Genomic DNA, 25242 nt, shown 5'->3' on the forward strand with positions numbered 1-25242 from the left:
AACGATTCTAAAACGGAGGTGCTAGACTTTCATCTCCACGCCCAGTTAAAGAAATCCCTGCACAGTAATTTCAAGTTTGATTGGAAGAAATCTCACCTAAAATACTTAGGCGTCTTCCTCACTAGACAACACTCCCAACTATTTAAAGCTAACTACCCTGAACTTATTCATAACGTCACTAGAGATCTGCAGAAATGGTCAGATCAGTATATTTCTTGGTCCGGAAGAGCCAACGCCCTGAAAATGAACATCTTGCCTCGACTCCTATACCTATTCCAGGCACTCCCGATACGAATACCCTCAAAGGTGTTCGCAGACTTACAGAAGAAATTTTCACACTTCCTGTGGTCAGGTAAAAGACCCCGGGTTCGCTTCAAGACACTCTACAACAGGAACAGAGAGGGTGGACTTGGAGTACCTAACATTAAATTATATTATTACGCGGCCCACCTATCTCAGGCCGTCTTATGGCACTCACAGACAACGTCACGTAGATGGGTTCAATTGGAATCCGAACTCGTACGTATGAGATCCATCTCCACCCTCCTCTGGATCCCACGAACTGATAGACCACCAGAAAGCGCTAATTTCCCGTCAATATTATTTACTGTCACACTTTGGGACAGGCTCACTAAGATTTTCTCCCTATTGTCCTCCCCCCCCGCTCTGGCACCCCTCTGGAACAACCCGTTGTTCCCCGAGGGACAGCTCGCTCATACTTTCCCACACTGGCAGACGCACGGCCTACTGTTTATTAACGACATAGCACCATCTCGCTCTTTCCCAGCCTTCTCCAATATTCAGAGTAAATATAATCTACCTCCACACTGCTTTTTCCAATATCTACAATTGCGTAGCTTGCACATTGCATATTTACACTCACATAGTTCCTTAACACGCTCACCTCTTGAATCATTATGCTTCCTGCGATCTCCTTCAAGGGGCCTTCTATCATCTATTTACCGGCTCATGCTCACCCATGATCTACCCACAAGGACCCCCCATGAAATAGCCTGGGAAGCTGAATTACAGGACCACCTAGAACCAGACACCTGGGAACAAATTAAACAAAATCTTGTATCCTCAGCGACCTCAATCAGACATAGAGAAAATTTGTTTAAAATTTATGTCCGATGGTACTTGGTACCATCCCGTCTCAGTAGAATATTCCCTTCAGCATCGGACAGATGTTGGAGGAATTGTGGGTCAGAGGGAACCCTGCTCCATATATTCTGGGATTGTCCTCGGATAACACCGCGCTGGAAAGCCATTCGGAATTTGATATTACGAATCACCGGAGTAAAGGTGCCCTTCTCCCCTACTTTCTTCATCTTTCCAAGGCCCCTCCCCGGAATTCCAAAACCTAAACAAAAACTCATTTGGCACATTGCGACCGCACTGAAATGTAAGATTGCCTTCCACTGGAAATCGCATACAATCCCCTCCGTTGCGGCGGTGATTGCGGCTGTATGGGATACGTATCACATGGAGTTCCTCTCTAGCATAATTGAAAGCAGGGCGGAAACCTTCACAGAGGTCTGGTCCCCATGGTTGGCACACTTCAAATGCCCCCCTCCGTTGACATTCGGTTTCTAATATACTAACAAAATGAATAACAAATGCTTGCATTGCTGTATCCCCCCCCTCCCCCCTTCCCCTCTTTCCTTCTGTCTTTCCCACCCCCTTCCTCCAATGTATTTTGAAAAAACTTCAATAAACAGTGTTTAAAAAAAAAAAAAAAAAAATTCTTATGTTCCTCATTTAGTTCAGGATCCTGTAGTAAGAATTCTCTGCAGGAGGCTATGCCTTGATGATGTATTATGGATGTGTACAGAGATTGGACGTCGATAGTCACCCAGAGATAATCGTCCTGCCACTCAAAATTTTCTAGACATTGGAGAATTGCCGTGGTATCTTTCACATACGATTCAAGTTTTACCACATATTTATTGAGAAAGATTTCCACATATTCCGAAACATTTGCGGTCACAGAGTCTATTCCCGCTACTATGGGACGGCCGGGTGGATTCCTGATACTTTTGTGGATTTTGGGGAGGCAATAAAAGTTGGGTATAGTGGGATTGGTATTCAGCATGAACTGATACTCATCTTTATGGATGATACCGCTTCTTAAACCTTCCAGCAGGATTGTTCTCAACTCAGATAAAAATTCCCCGGTAGGGTCTTTAGTCAGTCTTTTGTACGATTTTTCATCTTTTAACAATCTGTTAACCTCTTTCTCATAGTCCATACGGTTCATTATGACTAAGCCTCCTCCTTTATCAGCTGGTTTCATTACAATAGAGTTGTCCTCTTTCAGAATTTTCAGAGCATTTTTCTCAAAGTTCGTCAGATTGTCCTTAATTTTGAGTGGCGCCTGTTCCTTGCAGATGTCTTGCTTGACCAATTCAAAAAATGCATCTATCTGGCTACTTCTGGATTCCTGAGGGTAATATTTGGAACTCCTTTTCAGGCCAGACTTATTCATATTTGTTTCATCTGTTATTTCATCTGTATCCTTCTTTAAAAAATGTCTTTGTAGTGTTAGCTTCCTGATATATTTATTGAGGTCTATAAAGAGTTGGAAGCTGTTGGGTTTATTACTTGGTGCGAATGAAAATCCTTTACTGAGGAGAGATCTTTCTGAGTTTGTAAGAGTCCTGTCCGAGATGTTGAATATGCCCTTTTCCTTGAGATCGGTGCTTAATATCTGTTCTTTTTTCTTTTTTGGTTTTGATTTTCCTGCTCTTCTTCCTCGTCTTCTCCTAACGTTCTTTTGAGTGGAGATGCGGTATGGACACTCTCTTTTATGGAGTTCCTTTTGTATCTGTCTCTCCAGTGAGATGCTCCTGGCGATAAAAAATCACTGTCGCTTTCAGAATTATATCTATTTAGGGCAGTGTATCTGTTTCTGACCTCAAGTTCCCTTGGTTTCTGTGTTGAATTATTCCTTACATTTTGTCCTCTTTGTCGGAATCTCACCGTGTTCCAGCCATCATCTTGTCTTGTGTTGTAGTTGGTTCTTCTAAAATTTCTTGTAGCTTGTGTATCTGTTTTAGTCCATTGTTTCACTCGATTATTGATATAATCCTGTTTATCACGAGAGAATTTTTTCTCTTTTCTCTGAATCACTTCCTTTTCTATCCTCTCCATTTTCTTAATTAAGACACTTTCATTGATTTTGTAGTCCTCGTTGTTCTTCAAGGGCTCTAGATACTGGTCTTTATTTTTTAACTCTGTATCTAGGTTGATTAGTTCCCGTTTTTTTTCATTCACAATCAGTTGAATGAGCTTACATGAACATTCATGTAATATTTTGTCCCAGCTGGTGACGAAATCTTCGTTATTCTGCCCAAAAGTAGGAGTTTTGGTAACTCTTAGGCCTCTAGGTATTCTATTTACCTTTAGATACTGTTCTAGACCAGCGATGTCCCACCAGGTTTTAGTCTCTTTGATCAATAATTTCTCTAGATCCCAGAACTCTTTATCCAAGTCATTGTTAATATTAGTGCTGGGACTTGTTGTTTCCTCGCTAAAAATTTTTTGGCACATAAGGGTTCTAGTGCCACCTAAATTTGAGCGTAATGAGCTCATATTGTAAACTCAGGGAGCAGCTTATTATACCAGTGAAATAAAATAAATGTGTACAATAGAGGTGTATAGTAAGCGCTTAAAACCTAAAACGTTTACAATAAATATATAAAAATTCGTGCATAACTTATTCACGTTAAATTCCAAACAGCACTCCCACGTGTAGGGGCTGCAGTATAGACTCTCTTATTGACTCATATTTCGTTGAGTCACAATAAAAATGTTCAAATAGGGATAAAGTCTCTGCGCCTTCAGTGCTTGGGTGTAGACACTTCCATCTGTGTATAACCAGAAAATGATATATATATATGCGTACCGGAAATATGATCAAATAGTGCCTGTAGTGGTATCTTTAATAGGTCATCTCCCCTTGTCTTCTTACTCCATGTATAAACGCCCTCAGCGGGGTGTTAGAACACAATTTACATAGGCAGAAGGAGAAGATGTGTCAGTAAGAATGCTCTTACTATTTATAAAGTGACTTGTGCCGTATTTGTGCAAAATAATGTATTTTATATATGAAGTGCTCTGTGCCTATAGTGTTTCTATAAACCACTATATTTCTTGTGATTTCTAATATAGATAATCAAAATCACACCTCAGTGGTTAAAAAGAATAATAAAATAATAAAAAGAAGATAATGACTCACTCCTTTTTGTAAATGCTGCTCATATGAGGCGATCAATGACCTAATCTGGTACCTCTATAGAGAAAGTTTTTTTCTCATGAAAAAAACACAGAAGGAAAAAAAAAGGGGAAGCTAATAGTGTGATATAGTTTTTTCAAAATTTTAATCACACACATACATAAAAAATGGAATCGTACAATTTAAAAATCAATAATAGGCTTATCTGTTATACAGGTAGTTGGAGAGGTAGCGGAAGCTGGCCCAACGCGTTTCGTCCCTTTAACAGCTTTCTTGGGACTTCCTCAGGGGTTGTAGTACATTTCCCTGCATTCCCATACTCTTTTATACCCTAACTAATCATTTGGACCTCACTTCCGGTCACTCGCGACCGGAAGTGGCATGTGCGCATGCTCAAATACAATCCTGTATTAGAGTTAATTCCGTACACGCACCGGGAAACTACATTTCCCGGAGTGCTTTGCGCCAGAACCAGAAGTGCTGTTTCCTGATTCGTGAAGGAGTGACGCGTGACCGGAAGTGGTCATTCGTGTATAGACGCTATGTCCTTACAGTACTGATGCCCGGGAACTACATTTCCCATGGTGCCTCACACCGCATGCATCATACTAGTGGTCTATTTGTACCACATGACCAAAACTAAATATCGGAATAAAACACTGGATAATCACAGTGTTTTGTTAAAGCAAAGACATGAATTATGTTATAGGTGTAAATTAAGTGAATGTACACCTAGTTAATGTTATGTACTCCTCCTGTTTTGTATTTAAATAATACTACGCCTCTATTGTAATTGGCTGTAACCATGACAACCAGTTTCTCAATGGTATAATGACATATGGGAAATGCATGGAAGATATACGTTTGCAAACATGTTATACCATAATAATATTGTGAAACATGATTTAAAACATAATATGACGACTAAGATGATTTCATATAGTATTAAAAGCATTCAAATCATACATATATGCATAAATTATTATAATCAATGGGTAGAATCTAAGATCATTTTAAATATATGTTTGATATAAAAGGAAATTAATATATATATAAAAAATATATATATCTAAAAAATATGTATATAAATATCCTACTATTAAAAAATATCCTGCTATTAAAAAATGGGGGCTGATAAACGAAATAAGGTAAGAAAAATGAGGTATACAGTGCTGAGAGGATTATGGGTAAGGAATTGATGTTTATATGTACATTTTGTGTCCGTTGAAAAAAAACCAGGAGACGTCAGTACTATATTTGTGACACAGTGCACAGTTCCCGGCGTTCCCTAGTTCAAAGTCCGAACCAAATGTTACCATATACTTTAATCATATAAATCGATTGTCTTATAAAAAAGGTGCTAGTTCATAATATTCATTAAGACCTGTTGGAGTTAATGTGTTTAGTTGATATATCCAATACATCTCTCTTTTAGCTAATTTATTGTCACGATCTCCTCCTCTATCACCCAGAACCACATGCTCTATGGCTTTAAATTTCACATCATCTGGGTTGGCATTATGATATTTGTTAAAGTGTCTTGGTACCGAATGATTATCCATCCGGTTTTTTATAGCTCTGATATGTTCCTGTATTCTCAATCGTACGGGTCTCTTTGTTTTCCCTATATATTTGAAGCCGCAGGTGCATTCCAACATATACACCACATAAGTGCTAGAGCAATTCATCAGATCTTTGATCTTGTAGGTTTTAGACAGATCCATGTTGCTGAATTGTTTGCCATCCTTGTGTGTATATTTGCAAATACAGCAATGGGTACACTTGTAGAAGCCAGTAGTTTTTTTCATCCAGGAGTCTGTACTCTCTGTGCGGATAGGTTTTAACATACTAGGAGCCAGTATTTCCTTCAGATTTTTTGCTTTTCTAAAGATTATTCTTGGATGTAGAGGCAGTACCGGGTTCAATACTGCATCCGTCCGTAAGATGTTCCAATGTTTATTTATAGCTTTCTTGAGAATTCTTTCTCCACTGTTATATGTGGTGATGAAGTTAAAATTTTGGTTTCCCAATTCTTCCTTATTTTTATAAGTATACGTATATCTTCCATGCATTTCCCATATGTCATTATACCATTGAGAAACTGGTTGTCATGGTTACAGCCAATTACAATAGAGGCGTAGTATTATTTAAATACAAAACAGGAGGAGTACATAACATTAACTAGGTGTACATTCACTTAATTTACACCTATAACATAATTCATGTCTTTGCTTTAACAAAACACTGTGATTATCCAGTGTTTTATTCCGATATTTAGTTTTGGTCATGTGGTACAAATAGACCACTAGTATGATGCATGCGGTGTGAGGCACCATGGGAAATGTAGTTCCCGGGCATCAGTACTGTAAGGACATAGCGTCTATACACGAATGACCACTTCCGGTCACGCGTCACTCCTTCACGAATCAGGAAACAGCACTTCTGGTTCTGGCGCAAAGCACTCCGGGAAATGTAGTTTCCCGGCGCGCGTACGGAATTAACTCTAATACAGGATTGTATTTGAGCATGCGCACATGCCACTTCCGGTCGCGAGTGACCGGAAGTGAGGTCCAAATGATTAGTTAGGGTATAAAAGAGTATGGGAATGCAGGGAAATGTACTACAACCCCTGAGGAAGTCCCAAGAAAGCTGTTAAAGGGACGAAACGCGTTGGGCCAGCTTCCGCTACCTCTCCAACTACCTGTATAACAGATAAGCCTATTATTGATTTTTAAATTGTACGATTCCATTTTTTATGTATGTGTGTGATTAAAATTTTGAAAAAACTATATCACACTATTAGCTTCCCCTTTTTTTTTCCTTCTGTGTTTTTTTCATGAGAAAAAAACTTTCTCTATAGAGGTACCAGATTAGGTCATTGATCGCCTCATATGAGCAGCATTTACAAAAAGGAGTGAGTCATTATCTTCTTTTTATTATTTTATTATTCTTTTTAACCACTGAGGTGTGATTTTGATTATCTATATTAGAAATCACAAGAAATATAGTGGTTTATAGAAACACTATAGGCACAGAGCACTTCATATATAAAATACATTATTTTGCACAAATACGGCACAAGTCACTTTATAAATAGTAAGAGCATTCTTACTGACACATCTTCTCCTTCTGCCTATGTAAATTGTGTTCTAACACCCCGCTGAGGGCGTTTATACATGGAGTAAGAAGACAAGGGGAGATGACCTATTAAAGATACCACTACAGGCACTATTTGATCATATTTCCGGTACGCATATATATATATCATTTTCTGGTTATACACAGATGGAAGTGTCTACACCCAAGCACTGAAGGCGCAGAGACTTTATCCCTATTTGAACATTTTTATTGTGACTCAACGAAATATGAGTCAATAAGAGAGTCTATACTGCAGCCCCTACACGTGGGAGTGCTGTTTGGAATTTAACGTGAATAAGTTATGCACGAATTTTTATATATTTATTGTAAACGTTTTAGGTTTTAAGCGCTTACTATACACCTCTATTGTACACATTTATTTTATTTCACTGGTATAATAAGCTGCTCCCTGAGTTTACAATATGAGCTCATTACGCTCAAATTTAGGTGGCACTAGAACCCTTATGTGCCAAAAATTTTTTAGCGAGGAAACAACAAGTCCCAGCACTAATATTAACAATGACTTGGATAAAGAGTTCTGGGATCTAGAGAAATTATTGATCAAAGAGACTAAAACCTGGTGGGACATCGCTGGTCTAGAACAGTATCTAAAGGTAAATAGAATACCTAGAGGCCTAAGAGTTACCAAAACTCCTACTTTTGGGCAGAATAACGAAGATTTCGTCACCAGCTGGGACAAAATATTACATGAATGTTCATGTAAGCTCATTCAACTGATTGTAGTTAAAAAATAAAGACCAGTATCTAGAGCCCTTGAAGAACAACGAGGACTACAAAATCAATGAAAGTGTCTTAATTAAGAAAATGGAGAGGATAGAAAAGGAAGTGATTCAGAGAAAAGAGAAAAAATTCTCTCGTGATAAACAGGATTATATCAATAATCGAGTGAAACAATGGACTAAAACAGATACACAAGCTACAAGAAATTTTAGAAGAACCAACTACAACACAAGACAAGATGATGGCTGGAACACGGTGAGATTCCGACAAAGAGGACAAAATGTAAGGAATAATTCAACACAGAAACCAAGGGAACTTGAGGTCAGAAACAGATACACTGCCCTAAATAGATATAATTCTGAAAGCGACAGTGATTTTTTATCGCCAGGAGCATCTCACTGGAGAGACAGATACAAAAGGAACTCCATAAAAGAGAGTGTCCATACCGCATCTCCACTCAAAAGAACGTTAGGAGAAGACGAGGAAGAAGAGCAGGAAAATCAAAACCAAAAAAGAAAAAAGAACAGATATTAAGCACCGATCTCAAGGAAAAGGGCATATTCAACATCTCGGACAGGACTCTTACAAACTCAGAAAGATCTCTCCTCAGTAAAGGATTTTCATTCGCACCAAGTAATAAACCCAACAGCTTCCAACTCTTTATAGACCTCAATAAATATATCAGGAAGCTAACACTACAAAGACATTTTTTAAAGAAGGATACAGATGAAATAACAGATGAAACAAATATGAATAAGTCTGGCCTGAAAAGGAGTTCCAAATATTACCCTCAGGAATCCAGAAGTAGCCAGATAGATGCATTTTTTGAATTGGTCAAGCAAGACATCTGCAAGGAACAGGCGCCACTCAAAATTAAGGACAATCTGACGAACTTTGAGAAAAATGCTCTGAAAATTCTGAAAGAGGACAACTCTATTGTAATGAAACCAGCTGATAAAGGAGGAGGCTTAGTCATAATGAACCGTATGGACTATGAGAAAGAGGTTAACAGATTGTTAAAAGATGAAAAATCGTACAAAAGACTGACTAAAGACCCTACCGGGGAATTTTTATCTGAGTTGAGAACAATCCTGCTGGAAGGTTTAAGAAGCGGTATCATCCATAAAGATGAGTATCAGTTCATGCTGAATACCAATCCCACTATACCCATCTTTTATTGCCTCCCCAAAATCCACAAAAGTATCAGGAATCCACCCGGCCGTCCCATAGTAGCGGGAATAGACTCTGTGACCGCAAATGTTTCGGAATATGTGGAAATCTTTCTCAATAAATATGTGGTAAAACTTGAATCGTATGTGAAAGATACCACGGCAATTCTCCAATGTCTAGAAAATTTTGAGTGGCAGGACGATTATCTCTGGGTGACTATCGACGTCCAATCTCTGTACACATCCATAATACATCATCAAGGCATAGCCTCCTGCAGAGAATTCTTACTACAGGATCCTGAACTAAATGAGGAACATAAGAATTTTATCTGTGATCTTATCCTTTTTATATTAACACATAACTATTTTAAATTCCTGAGTGACTTTTATCTCCAGATCTGCGGGACCGCGATGGGGACAGTTTTCGCGCCAAGCTTTGCGAATTTGCACATGGGATGCTGGGAAATGAGTTATGTATATAATAACAACAGGTTTAAGGAAAATATTATCCTGTATCGTAGATACATAGACGATATTATAATAATCTGGAAGGGAGATGAGTCTCTCTTATTGGAGTTTATGGAATACATCGCAGCAAATGACCTCAATTTGTCTTTCACCTTCAAAGTACACAACAAGGAGATTGAATATCTGGACTTGGTATTGATAGCAGAGGAAGGAACTGTATTCTCAAGGAACTACATAAAGGAAGTAGACAGAAATAGCTACCTTCACTTCAAAAGTAGCCACCAGACAAAATGGAAAACCAATATTCCTTACTCCCAATTTTGCAGACTTAAAAGAAACTGTAAGAAGGAGGAAGAATTCCAACAACAAATGACAACATACGCTACTAGATTTGAAGAGAGGGGCTATCCAACATCTGTGATTGAAGCAGCAAAATTAAAAACTTGTGAAGTTAAACGTGAAGACCTGCTCACTTATAAAAATAAGGAAGAATTGGGAAACCAAAATTTTAACTTCATCACCACATATAACAGTGGAGAAAGAATTCTCAAGAAAGCTATAAATAAACATTGGAACATCTTACGGACGGATGCAGTATTGAACCCGGTACTGCCTCTACATCCAAGAATAATCTTTAGAAAAGCAAAAAATCTGAAGGAAATACTGGCTCCTAGTATGTTAAAACCTATCCGCACAGAGAGTACAGACTCCTGGATGAAAAAAACTACTGGCTTCTACAAGTGTACCCATTGCTGTATTTGCAAATATACACACAAGGATGGCAAACAATTCAGCAACATGGATCTGTCTAAAACCTACAAGATCAAAGATCTGATGAATTGCTCTAGCACTTATGTGGTGTATATGTTGGAATGCACCTGCGGCTTCAAATATATAGGGAAAACAAAGAGACCCGTACGATTGAGAATACAGGAACATATCAGAGCTATAAAAAACCGGATGGATAATCATTCGGTACCAAGACACTTTAACAAATATCATAATGCCAACCCAGATGATGTGAAATTTAAAGCCATAGAGCATGTGGTTCTGGGTGATAGAGGAGGAGATCGTGACAATAAATTAGCTAAAAGAGAGATGTATTGGATATATCAACTAAACACATTAACTCCAACAGGTCTTAATGAATATTATGAACTAGCACCTTTTTTATAAGACAATCGATTTATATGATTAAAGTATATGGTAACATTTGGTTCGGACTTTGAACTAGGGAACGCCGGGAACTGTGCACTGTGTCACAAATATAGTACTGACGTCTCCTGGTTTTTTGTCAACGGACACAAAATGTACATATAAACATCAATTCCTTACCCATAATCCTCTCAGCACTGTATACCTCATTTTTCTTACCTTATTTCGTTTATCAGCCCCCATTTTTTAATAGCAGGATATTTTTTAATAGTAGGATATTTATATACATATTTTTTAGATATATATATTTTTTATATATATATTAATTTCCTTTTATATCAAACATATATTTAAAATGATCTTAGATTCTACCCATTGATTATAATAATTTATGCATATATGTATGATTTGAATGCTTTTAATACTATATGAAATCATCTTAGTCGTCATATTATGTTTTAAATCATGTTTCACAATATTATTATGGTATAACATGTTTGCAAACGTATATCTTCCATGCATTTCCCATATGTCATTATACCATTGAGAAACTGGTTGTCATGGTTACAGCCAATTACAATAGAGGCGTAGTATTATTTAAATACAAAACAGGAGGAGTACATAACATTAACTAGGTGTACATTCACTTAATTTACACCTATAACATAATTCATGTCTTTGCTTTAACAAAACACTGTGATTATCCAGTGTTTTATTCCGATATTTAGTTTTGGTCATGTGGTACAAATAGACCACTAGTATGATGCATGCGGTGTGAGGCACCATGGGAAATGTAGTTCCCGGGCATCAGTACTGTAAGGACATAGCGTCTATACACGAATGACCACTTCCGGTCACGCGTCACTCCTTCACGAATCAGGAAACAGCACTTCTGGTTCTGGCGCAAAGCACTCCGGGAAATGTAGTTTCCCGGCGCGCGTACGGAATTAACTCTAATACAGGATTGTATTTGAGCATGCGCACATGCCACTTCCGGTCGCGAGTGACCGGAAGTGAGGTCCAAATGATTAGTTAGGGTATAAAAGAGTATGGGAATGCAGGGAAATGTACTACAACCCCTGAGGAAGTCCCAAGAAAGCTGTTAAAGGGACGAAACGCGTTGGGCCAGCTTCCGCTACCTCTCCAACTACCTGTATAACAGATAAGCCTATTATTGATTTTTAAATTGTACGATTCCATTTTTTATGTATGTGTGTGATTAAAATTTTGAAAAAACTATATCACACTATTAGCTTCCCCTTTTTTTTTTTCCTTCTGTGTTTTTTTCATGAGAAAAAAACTTTCTCTATAGAGGTACCAGATTAGGTCATTGATCGCCTCATATGAGCAGCATTTACAAAAAGGAGTGAGTCATTATCTTCTTTTTATTATTTTATTATTCTTTTTAACCACTGAGGTGTGATTTTGATTATCTATATTAGAAATCACAAGAAATATAGTGGTTTATAGAAACACTATAGGCACAGAGCACTTCATATATAAAATACATTATTTTGCACAAATACGGCACAAGTCACTTTATAAATAGTAAGAGCATTCTTACTGACACATCTTCTCCTTCTGCCTATGTAAATTGTGTTCTAACACCCCGCTGAGGGCGTTTATACATGGAGTAAGAAGACAAGGGGAGATGACCTATTAAAGATACCACTACAGGCACTATTTGATCATATTTCCGGTACGCATATATATATATCATTTTCTGGTTATACACAGATGGAAGTGTCTACACCCAAGCACTGAAGGCGCAGAGACTTTATCCCTATTTGAACATATATATATATATATATACACACATATATATATATACCGTGTATATATATATATATATATATATATATACACATATACATAGCATATTAAACATGCATACATATATATATATATATATATATATATATATATACACATACAGTACACGTATATATACACATGTATATATATTGTGTGTGTGTGTGTTTATATGTATGTATGTATGTATATACATGTATATATATGTATGGACATGGATATATATGTTCTATAATTAAAATAAAGTAAACTTTTATTAAGCACTTACAAGTGCCACCAGGAAGACAGCAGGCTGCAGAGGACGCTAGACAGCCATTAATAATACTCATGCAGCTAAAAAAAAAAAATATATACATATATATATATTTTTTTTAGTGGAGGGGGGTTTCTGGGTGCTCGGAAACCCCCCTGGGTGCGCCACTGCTACGGGTACTGTGTGCGCGCGCCGAAGGCACGCGCCAAAAATGGGTCTTGCCAAATGCCACATGGGGCGTGGCCAATGAAAAGGGGGGCGTAATACACATATGGGGGAGGGGCAGATACACATATGACCCCAATAGTGCCAGATACACGTTGCCCTGCAGTGCCAGATATACATTGCCCCACAGTGCCAGATACACATTGTCCCACAGCGCCAGATGCACATTGCCCCACAGTGCCAGATACACATTGCCCCACAGTGCCAGATACACATTGCCCCACAGTGCCAGATACACAAATGCCCCCACTGTGTCAGATATACATTCACTCCCAGTGCCAGATACAGAAATGCCCCCACAGTGCCAGATATGCCCCCAGTGCCAGAAATGCCCCCAGTGCCAGATACACATGTCCCCCCAGTGCCAGATATCCCCCAGTGCCAGATATGGTCCCAGTGCCAGGTATACGTGCCAGATATGCCCCCAGTCCCAGATAACCTCCAGTGCCAGATATGGCCCCAGTGCAGGTATACATGCCCCCCCAGTGCCGGACAGGCCCCCTTCCCACTACTCACTGCTGCCGTCCTGTCTGTGTGAGGGGAGGAGGAGCGCAGTACCCACACCACGGGCCCGCTGCTCCTCGTCCCTCCCTCCCTCTGCTGCTCACCGACGCTCCCCGCCGCACCGCCGCTGATGTTAGGGGAGGAGAGCGCAGCCTGCGCCTCTCCTTCCCCTCAGTCTCCGGCGGGTGCGGGTGTCTTCGTTCAATTCAGCGCCAATCAGAGCGCGCACCACAATGCCGTGCGGTGCGCGATGACGTCAGTCACACACCGCACGGCACCAGCACAGTAGCGGGCGGCTCTTGCTACGGCAGTGGCGTTGGAGCCCTGGGCAAAAAGCCTGCTTGCCCATGGCAAGAGCCGCTACTGATCATATGCTCTGTTAGTTTCCACAACCGAACGACATCTACCAGATCTCTTTTGGAATGGGATACGGTCGTTAGGTCGACACAACTTAGGTCGACAGTCATTAGGTCGACCACTGAAGGTCAACATGCGCATTAGGTCGACCTGCACATTAGGTCGACATGTACTAGGTCGACATGAGGTTTTCACATTTCCCCCCCCCCAATTTTTGTACTTTTTCATACTTTACGATCCACGTGGACTACTATTGGGAACGGTAACCTGTGCCGAGCGCAGCAGTAGTGGAGCGAGGCACCTTGCCTGAAGCATGGCCAGCGAAGTAAGCCATGCGAGGTGACACGGTGCACTAATTGGGGTTCCCCGTCACTTTACGAAGAAAACAACACCAAAAAAAGTCCAAAAACTCATGTCGACCCTTCCACCTGTCGACCTAGTACATGTCGACCTAATGCCCACGTCGACATTCAGTGGTCGACCTAATGACTGTCAACCTAAGTTGTGTCAACCCAACGACCCATACCCTTTTTGAATACAATGTCCCTACTTTTACAGCCTTGGCCAACAATAATGATTTCTACCTCATTGTGGCATTGAATCGACCTTGATGTTCACCAGCAGGTGTCCTGTCAGCATAGTTCATCACTCTATGATCATCTGATGCCATGTTTTCTAAGGTATTCTTAAAGCTCTTGATGTATTTATTGGTAGCATACAGGGGTTAAAGTGAGGGGAAACGGGGTGGAACTGAGTTCCACCACCTCTAATGGCAGGTGGAACTAGTTCCACTCCTTCACAACCCTGCACATTAAGTCCAACAGAAAAGCCTGCCCCCCTATCCTTGTCAATAGATGATGCGGGTGACTCTAGTGTCACTGACGAGCTGCAACTAACTCCCCCTTGCTCAGGTCCTGGTGGCTCCACTGTCCTCTGCCTGCAGCCCAGCCCTCCTGATACTCACACAAGCTTTGCATGTCCTCAGGTGCCAGTGGCTTCCTTTTATGGCACGGCATATGTGAAGTCATGCTGTCACCGCCTCTAAAGTGAAGGACAGCCACAAAGAGGAGTAGGCTAAGACAAGGTGAAAGGGGGGCTGGAGAGAAACAGAGAGGCAGGGAATCTGCTGGAGAGGCACAGAGGCAGAGATGTGTATAAGGGGCACTGCTGTGGGCATTATTTGTATAAGGGGTACTACTATTGTGGGCATTATGTGTATAAGTGGCACTACTGCAGGCATTATGTGTATAAGCGGCACTTCTGTGGGCATTATGTTTTATAAGTGGCACTACTGAAGGCATTATGTGTAAGGGGCACTACTATAATGGGCATTATGTGTAAGGAGCATGACTGTTGTGGGCATTGTATATAAGGGACACTACTGATTGATGTAATGTGAATAAGGGGCACTACTGTGTGGTGTAATATGAATCAGGGGAACTACATGCGGTGTAATGTGAGTAAGATTGTTCTACTGTGTGGCATAATTTGAATTGGGGTTACTAATAAGTGACCACACCCTTACTTGTGAGACCACACACATTTTTCTGCAACCAGCAGGGTACCGAATACCCTAGCCCGTGCTCCGCCCAATGGGAAGGGGTAGCAGGTGGTCGGGGAAATGAGTTCCACCACATCTGCAGGACCACTTTAAGCCCTGGTAGCATGCAACATTTCCTGTAACTGAAAGACTACGTGCAAATCAATGCCAGGCATATTTCAATATCACGTCTTTTTGAATGTCTGAGCAAAACACATTTGATTACAGCAACCACAGACTTAAGTGGCTAAGGTGGGTACAAGAGTGGTGGGAATTTCACCATGGGACACAGGGTTAGGCTACAGGTGGCTTGGTTAGGGCTAGACTGCAGGGGTAGGTTAGGCTGCAGGCGGGAGGCTTAGGCTGCGTAGGGGGGGGTCAGGGCTAGGCCGTGGTGGGAGGTTAGGTTGCGGGTGGGTGGGGAGTAGGGTTAGGCTGTGGATAGGAGTGTACTGTTGGGTGAGGTGTATGTCAGTCACACAACAGCAATGTGTGTATATAGCGCAGTGGTTTATCTACAATGTGTGTGGTACACAAGTGGAGAGGTGTGTGTCCACACAACAGGAGGGTGTGTATATATCATGGCTGCAGAGTGTGCAGTGCTCATGGAAAGATATGTGTGTATGTGTGACACACCAGCAGTGTGTGTGTATAGTGCAGTGATGTATCTATAATGTGTGTGGTACACATGGGGAGAGGTATTTGTCCACACAGCAGGAGTGTGTGTGTGTGTGTGTGTGTGTGTGTGTGTGTGTGTGTGTGTGTGTGTGTGTGTATATATATATATATATATACTATGGGTGCAGAGTGTGCGGTGCACATGGGGAGAGGTATGTGTATGTGTCACACAGTAGGAGCAGAGCCGGATTAAGGAAAGGGCCCAGGGGGTATGTACCCCGGGCCCCCCTTTCTAAAAGGGCCCCCCCGCCGCCAGCCACAGATCGGATCTCTGTTAGCGATCCGACCTGCAGCACTGGCCTCCCGGACCCCGCGCGTCTCCCTGTCGGTTGCCCTGGCAACCTAACAGCGCTAAGGGACAGCTGAGCGACGGCTCAGCTGTCCAATGGGTGAGAAGTAGTAGCAGCCTGCGGTTCAGTCACTGGCTGGGCGCGCAGGCTGCACGGAAGATGTGTGGAGCCAGAGGGGTTGCGTGGGGGAGCGAGCTGTAACTGCTCTCCTGTCTCACCAGCAGCAGATCAAAAAGTAAGCTGGGTGTATTGTTTGTTGTTGTTTTTTTATTTACCTGCTGCTGTGTTAAATTGTAATTTTTTGCTTTGTGTTGTGTGTGTGTAATTATGTGTGTGTGGGTAATGTGTGTGTGTGTGTGTGTGTGTGTGTGTGTGTGTGTGTGTGTGTGTGTGTATAGGTGTATATGTATATATATATATGTATATATGTGTGTGTGTATGTATGTATATATATATATATATATATATATATATATATGTGCATCTGTAAACATATACTGTATATGCAGGTGTATGTATGTACATAGTGTCCCAATGGTGCAGCACTCCTGGCGTCCAAGTAATACCACTACTGATGAAAGTGCCACACTAATAAAGGGCACTGAAACGTTGCCAAACTTATGCCTAAAACAGTGGTATTACTTAGACGCCAGGAGTGCTGCACCATTGGGACAATTGTGGATTTATTTGTGCGGCCACCCAGCGCAACACCCGGTGGGCAACCGCTGCAGCATTGTTCATGCAGGGGGAAAGCCAGACATCATGCCTTTGTTATATATATATATATATATATATGTATATATATGTTGGTATTGTGTGACCAGCGGTTTGGAGACCGACGGTCACCATACCGAAGGTGGGATCTCAGCATTTAGATGCCCGGCAGGCTAAGTGGCAAGCTGCTCTGCGCTCGCCACAGGTTCTATTCCCACTCTATGGGTGTCATGGACACCCACGAGTGAGAATAGTCCCTTCTAGTCGACATACCGACTCTAGGAATTGTGAAGGGAGTGAAATGTAGCCGTCGGTTTTGTAACCGGCGGTCTCCTAATCGCCGGTCACATAACTACATCCCATATTTTATAAATAAATAAATATATATATATATATATATATTTGATCTCCCTGCCTCTGTTAGGGGCCCCCTTGTTTGAAGCGCCCCGGGCCCCCCATAGCCTTAATCCGGCTCTGAGCAGGAGTGTGTGTATATAGCGCAGTGGTGTGTGTATGTGTTACATTACAGCAGTGAATAAACAAGTAATGTAAGATAGATAACATCTTCATGTGTCAGATTAGCTTGTGTTACATGATTTCTGCACAGAACACCCCCCTCTTAGCACATGATATTCACTCTCATAGTGAGCTGACATGACTGTGATCACTATAACATGGCCTACAGCAGAGGCGGAACTAGCCCCAGTGCAGGCAGTGCCTTGCACTGGGGCCCGCAACTGTCAAGGGGCCCGCAGCCAGAACGGCATGTAATGAGTCACACTGACTCATTACTAGTGATGAGCGGGTTCGGTTCCTCGGAAACCGAACCCCCCCGAACTTCACCCATTTTACATGGGTCCGAGGCATACTCGGATTCTCCCGTATGGCTCGGTTAACCCACACGCCCGAACGTCATCATCCCGCTGTCGGATTCTCGCGAGATTCGGATTCTATATAAGCAGCCGTGCGTCACCGCCATTTTCACTCGTGCATTGGAAATGTTAGGGAGAGGACGTGGCTGGCATCCTCTCCGTTTATTAATGTTGATGCAAATATTTGTGCTTATTGCTTAATTGTGGGGACTGGGGAGCAGCTGTATTATATAGGAGGAGTACAGTGCAGAGTTTTGCTGACAGTGACCACCAGTATACGTTGTCTGCCTGAAAAACACTCCATATCTGTGCTCAGTGTGCTGCATATATCTGTGCTCACACTGCATAATTGTGGGGACTGGGGACCACCAGTATATTATATAGGAGGAGTACAGTGCAGAGTTTTGCTGACAGTGACCACCAGTATACATTGTCTGCCTGAAAAACACTCCATATCTGTGCTCAGTGTGCTGCATATATCTGTGCTCACACTGCTTTATTGTGGGGACTGGGGACCACCAGTATATTATATAGGAGGAGAACAGTGCAGAGTTTTGCTGACCAGTGACCACCAGTATAAGTTGTCTGCCTGAAAAACACTCCATATCTGTGCTCAGTGTGCTGCATATATCTGTGCTCACACTGCTTTATTGTGGGGACTGGGGACCAGCAGTATTATATAGGAGGAGTACAGTGCAGAGTTTTGCTGACAGTGACCACCAGTATATATAGCAGTACGGTACGGAAGGCCACTGCTCTACCTACCTCTGTGTCGTCAAGTATACTATCCATCTAGATTCTATACCTGTGGTGCATTTTAGTTTTGCAGTTTGCTGATAGTGACCACCATTATATATAGCAGTACGGTACGGAAGGCCACTGCTCTGCCTACCTCTGTGTCGTCAAGTATACTATCCATCCATACCTGTGGTGCATTTCAGTTGTGCGCAGTATATATAATAGTAGGCCATTGCTATTGATACTGGCATATGATTCCACACATTAAAAAATGGAGAACAAAAATGTGGAGGGTAAAATAGGGAAAGATCAAGATCCACTTCCACCTCGTGCTGAAGCTGCTGCCACTAGTCATGGCCGAGACGATGAAATGCCATCAACGTCGTCTGCCAAGGCCGATGCCCAATGTCATAGTAGAGAGCATGTAAAATCCAAAAAACAAAAGTTCAGTAAAATGACCCAAAAATCAAAATTGAAAGCGTCTGATGAGAACCGTAAACTTGCCAATATGCCATTTACGACACGGAGTGGCAAGGAACGGCTGAGGCCCTGGCCTATGTTCATGGCTAGTGGTTCAGATTCACATGAGGATGGAAGCACTCATCCTCTCGCTAGAAAAATGAAAAGACTTAAGCTGGGAAAAGCACAGCAAAGAACTGTGCGTTCTTCTAAATCACAAATCCCCAAGGAGAGTCCAATTGTGTCGGTTGCGATGCCTGACCTTCCCAACACTGGATGAGGATATGGGTGTTGCTGGCGCTGGGGAGGAAATTGACAAGGAGGATTCTGATGGTGAGGTGGTTTGTTTAAGTCAGGCACCTGGGGAGACACCTGTTGTCCGGGATCAGTACTAAATGCCGCCGGTCGGAATCCCGGTGGTCGAAATACCGACGCCGGAATCCCGACCACACAATCCCGACAGGGGTGGCGAGCGGAACGCAGCCCCTTGCGGGCTAGCTTCGCTCACCACGCTGCGGGCACGGTGCCTCGCTACGCTCGGCACACTATTATATTCTCCCTCTATGGGTGTCGTGGACACCCACGGAGGGAGAATATGTCGGGATTGTGGCAGTCGGGATTCCGGCGTCGGTATTTCGACCGCCGGGATTCCGGCCGACGGCATCTTGACCGCATCCCTGTTGTCCGTGGGACGAATATTGCCATTGACATGCCTGGTCAAAATACAAAAAAAATCACCTCTTCGGTGTGGAATTATTTCAACACAAATGCGGACAACAGGTGTCAAGCCGTGTGTTGCCTTTGTCAAGCTGTAATAAGTAGGGGTAAGGACGTTAACCACCTAGGAACATCCTCCCTTATACGTCACCTGGTCCGCATTCATCAGAAGTCATTGACAAGTTCAAAAACTTTGGATGACATCGGAAGCAGTCCACTGACCACTAAATCCCTTCCTCTTGTAACCAAGCTCCTGCAAACCACACCACCAACTCCCTCAGTGTCAATTTCCACCTTACACAGGAAAGCCAATAGTCCTGCAGGCCATGTCACTGGCAAGTCTGACGAGTCCTCTCCTGCCTGGGATTCCTCCGATGCATCCTTGAGTGTAACGCCTACTGCTGCTGGCGCTGCTGTTGTTGCTGCTGGGAGTCGATCAGCATCCCAGAGGGGAAGTCGGAAGACCACTTGTACTACTTCCAGTAAGCAATTGACTGTCCAACAGTCCTTTGCGAGGAAGATGAAATATCACAGCAGTCATCCTGCTGCAAAGCGGATAACTCAGGTCTTGTCAGCCTGGGTGGTGAAAAACGTGGTTCCGGTATCCACCGTTAATTCACAGGCAACTAGAGACTTGATTGAGGTACTGTGTCCCCGGTACCAAATACCATCTAGGTTCCATTTCTCTAGGCAGGCGATACCGAAAATGTACACAGACATCAGAAAAAGAGTCACCAGTGTACTAAAAAATGCAGTTGTACCCAATGTCCACTTAACCACGGACATGTGGACAAGTGGAGCAGGGCAGACTCAGGACTATATGACTGTGAAAGCCCACTGGGTAGATGTATTGCCTCCCGCAGCAAGAACAGCAGCGGCGGCACCAGTAGCAGCATCTCGCAAACGCCAACTCATTCCTAGGCAGGCTACACTTTGTATCACCGCTTTCCGTAAGAGGCACACAGCTGACAACCTCTTACGGAAACTGAGGAACATCATCGCAGAATGGCTTACCCCAATTGGACTCTCCTGGGGATTTGTGACATCGGACAACGCCACCAATATTGTGCGTGCATTACATCTGGGCAAATTCCAGCACGTCCCATGTTTTGCACATACATTGAATTTGGTGGTGCAGAATTATTTAAAAAACGACAGGGGCGTGCAAGAGATGCTGTCGGTGGCCCGAAGAATTGCGGGCCACTTTCGGCATTCAGCCACCGCATGCCGAAGACTGGAGCACCAGCAAACACTCCTGAACCTGCCCTGCCATCATCTGAAGCAAGAGGTGGTAACGAGGTGGAATTCAACCCTCTATATGCTTCAGAGGATGGAGGAGCAGCAAAAGGCCATTCAAGCCTATACATCTGCCCACAATATAGGCAAAGGAGGGGGAATGCACCTGACTCAAGCGCAGTGGAGAATGATTTCAACGTTGTGCAAGGTTCTGCAACCCTTTGAACTTGCCACACGTGAAGTCAGTTCAGACACTGCCAGCCTGAGTCAGGTCATTCCCCTCATCAGGCTTTTGTAGAAGAAGCTGGAGACATTGAAGGAGGGGCTAAAACAGAGCGATTCCGCTAGGCATGTGGGACTTGTGGATGGAGCCCTTCATTCGCTTAACCAGGATTCACGGGTGGTCAATCTGTTGAAATCAGAGCACTACATTTTGGCCACCGTGCTCGATCCTAGATTCTCTCTTTCCAGCAGACACAAGTCTGCAGAGGTTCAAAGACCTGCTGGTGAGAAAATTGTCAAGTCAAGCGGAACGTGACCCGTCAACAGCTCCTCCTTCACATTCTCCCGCAACTGGGGGTGCGAGGAAAAGGCTAAGAATTCCGAGCCCACCCGCTGGCGGTGATGCAGAGCAGTCTGGAGCGAGTGCTGACATCTGGTCCGGACTGAAGGACCTGACAACGATTACTGACATGTCGTCTACTGTCACTGCATATGATTCTCTCACCATTGAAAGAATGGTGGAGGATTATATGAGTGACCGCATCCAAGTAGGCACGTCAGACAGTCCGTACGTATACTGGCAGGAAAAAGAGGCAATTTGGAGGCCCTTGCACAAACTGGCTTTATTCTACCTAAGTTGCCCTCCCTTCAGTGTGTACTCCGAAAGAGTGTTTAGTGCAGCCGCTCACCTTGTCAGCAATCGGCGTACGAGGTTACTTCCAGAAAATGTGGAGAAGATGATGTTCATCAAAATGAATTATAATCAATTCCTCCGTGGAGACATTCACCAGCAATTGCCTCCAGAAAGTACACAGGTACCTGATATGGTGGATTCCAGTGGGGACAAATTAATAATCTGTGAGGAGGGGGATGTACACAGTGAAAGGGGTGAGGAATCGGAGGATGATGATGAGGTGGACATCTTGCCTCTGTAGAGCCAGTTTGTGCAAGGAGAGATTGATTGCTTCTTTTTTGGTGGGGGCACAAACCAACCAGTCATTTCAGTCACAGTCGTGTGGCAGACCCTGTCGCTGAAATGATGGGTTTGTTAAAGTGTGCATAAGGGTGGGTGGGAGGGCCCAAGGACAATTCCATCTTGCACCTCTTTTCTTTCATTTTACTTTGCATCATGTGCTGTTTGGGGACAATTTTTTTGAAGTGCCATCCTGCCTGACACTGCAGTGCCACTCCTAGATGGCCCAGTTGTTTGTGTCGGCCACTTGTGTCGCTTAGCTTAGTCACACAGTGACCTTGGTGCGCCTCTTTTTTTCTTTGCATCATGTGCTGTTTGGGGACAATTTTTTTGAAGTGCCATCCTGCCTGACACTGCAGTGCCACTCCTAGATGGGCCAGGTGTTTGTGTCGGCCACTTGTGTCGCTTAGCTTAGCCATCCAGCGACCTCAGTGCAAATTTTAGGACTAAAAATAATATTGTGAGGTGTTCAGAATATGAGTGGAAATTATGGTTATTGAGGTTAATAATACTATGGTATCAAAATGACCCCCAAATTCTATGATTTAAGCTGTTTTTGAGGGTTTTTTGTAAAAAACACCCGAATCCAAAACACACCCGAATCCGACAAAAAAATTTCATGGAGGTTTTGCCAAAACGCGTCCGAATCCAAAACATGGCCGCGGAACCGAATCCAAAACCAGAACACAAAACCCGAAAAATTTCCGGTGCACATACATGCCGCCTGGCTGCCGCTGTGTTCCGCCGCCGCCGAGGAGATGATGCGCGCACCGGCTACAGGGGGGGAGGAGGAGGAGGAGGGGGGATGGAGGAGGGAGCCGCAGCAGCGCTGTGTAATTGGTAGAATCGCTGCTGCTGCTGGCCCTCTCCTTTACCATAGGCTGCCCTCCGCCGCTGTGAATGCTGGGATGCGCATCGCATCCCAGCATTCACAGCGGCGGAGGGCAGCCTATAGTAAAGGAGAGGTCCAGCAGCAGCAGCGCTTCTACCAATGACATAGCGCTGCTGCGGTTCCCTCCTCCACCCCTCCTCCTTCTTCTCCCCTGCCAGAACAGAAGCTGCATGAGGAGCCTGAGCCAGCGGAAACGGTAAGTATACCTATTCTATCTATCTATCTATCTATCTATCTATCTATCTATCTATCTATCTATCTATCCTGTTTGCCGTAATGTGCAAAACATGGGACGCTGTCTGCCGTAATTTATAATAAATGGGACGCTGTCTGCCGTAATATGCAAAAAATGAGACGCTGTCTGCCGTAATGTGTAATAAATGGGACGCTGTCTGCCGTAATGTGTAATAAATGGGACGCTGTCTGCCGTAATATGCAAAAAATGGGACGCTGTCTGCCGTAATGTGTAATAAATGGGACGCTGTCTGCCGTAATGTGCAAAAAAGGGACGCTGTCTGCCGTAATGTGTAAAAAAGGGGACGCTGTCTGTCGTAATGTGTAAAAAGGGCACACTGTCTGTCATAATGTGTAAAAAGGGGACGTTGTCTGCCGTAATGTGTAAAAAAGGGGAAGCTGTCTGCCGTTATGTGTAAAAGGGTCTCTACCTGGTGTAGTGGTACTACCGTGCGGCGTAATTTTAATAATGGACACTACTGTGCACCGTTATATGAATTGGTATTATTTTGTGGCCACACCCCTTCCCCACAAAGCCACGCCCCTATTTACTTTGCCTGCGGCGCGCACTGCCCCTGTTTTACATAGGGGGGCGGGGCTCCGATGCCATTTCTTGCACACAGCACTAAAATGACTAATTACGGCACTGTTGCTAGGTATCCATTTCCCTGGCCCTGAGCAGGTCCCCCTCACCAGATCCTCTCCAGGGGTGAGGCGGTGGACTTAGATGGGGGGGCCCAAAGCATTTTGTCGCACATGGGCCCACCGCTCGCTAGTTCCGCCACTGGCCTACAGTACATATGTCAGCAGTGTCGGACTGGGGTATAAAGGGCCCACCGAGGGATTGCAGTTATAGGGGCCCCAATTTAAGGGTTTGGCCAGCCTCCATAGAGGCTTGAAACGCACAATAGCCTTGTGCAGTGTAATGCAACATATCTACCATGTATAGTACAAGTGCACAGTCTGGAACCTGATCCCTAGAGGAAGGAGTGCACCCTCAGGCAGTGGGGCCCACCGCTGGTTTCCCCTGTACCCCTGTGGGCCAGTCCAACCCTGTATGTAAGGGACCTGTCAGCTTGTGATTGCTTCTATGCCACCTTCTCATCGCACAACACCCAGGAGTGAGCATGTTATTTATTATTTAATGACTGGTATTACATTTCCTCTAATGTACAGGTCATTTTTCATGTTATCTATACTGCTTATTGATTTAAGTATTACCTTTCTTTCATACACATAGTTGAATTATATATTGCCCATATAATACCAATTCAATGGGGAAACACAACGTAGGGGAAGAATGGTGCTGACCACCGCCACTACTGTTTAAGGGGTGCGGTGGGGATGCAACTGATTGCTGCCGCTGTGGGGAGAAGAGTGGGACACAGTGGCCGCACCGCCAGTTCCCTGAAGGAAAGAAGGAAGGGACGGTCCTAATGTGTGTGCTGCGGTGAAGGAAGACTACCACTGCTGCGAGGCTGGTGACGGCTGCGGTATGTCTGCGCGGGGCGAGGGGGGATGTGCCAGCCAAAGTTCTATAATGTCTTCAAGGGGAGAGGGGGATTGCTGCTGTGTGTGTGTGTAGCTGGGATGTTGAGCGCAGGCTGCTGTGTGGAAC

The 25242-nt window shown here is 43.4% G+C and overlaps 1 protein-coding gene across 1 annotated transcript in view; it reads right to left on the reverse strand.

The window, feature by feature from the left end:
- DPEP1 (dipeptidase 1) overlaps nucleotides 1–25242 on the reverse strand; it is a 337534-nt gene that overhangs the window by 228251 nt on the left and 84041 nt on the right. The gene's annotated exons all lie outside the window — the stretch shown is intronic.

The sequence above is a fragment of the Pseudophryne corroboree genome, chromosome 11 (assembly GCF_028390025.1).
Source record: "Pseudophryne corroboree isolate aPseCor3 chromosome 11, aPseCor3.hap2, whole genome shotgun sequence".
NCBI classification, from domain to species: domain Eukaryota; kingdom Metazoa; phylum Chordata; class Amphibia; order Anura; family Myobatrachidae; genus Pseudophryne; species Pseudophryne corroboree.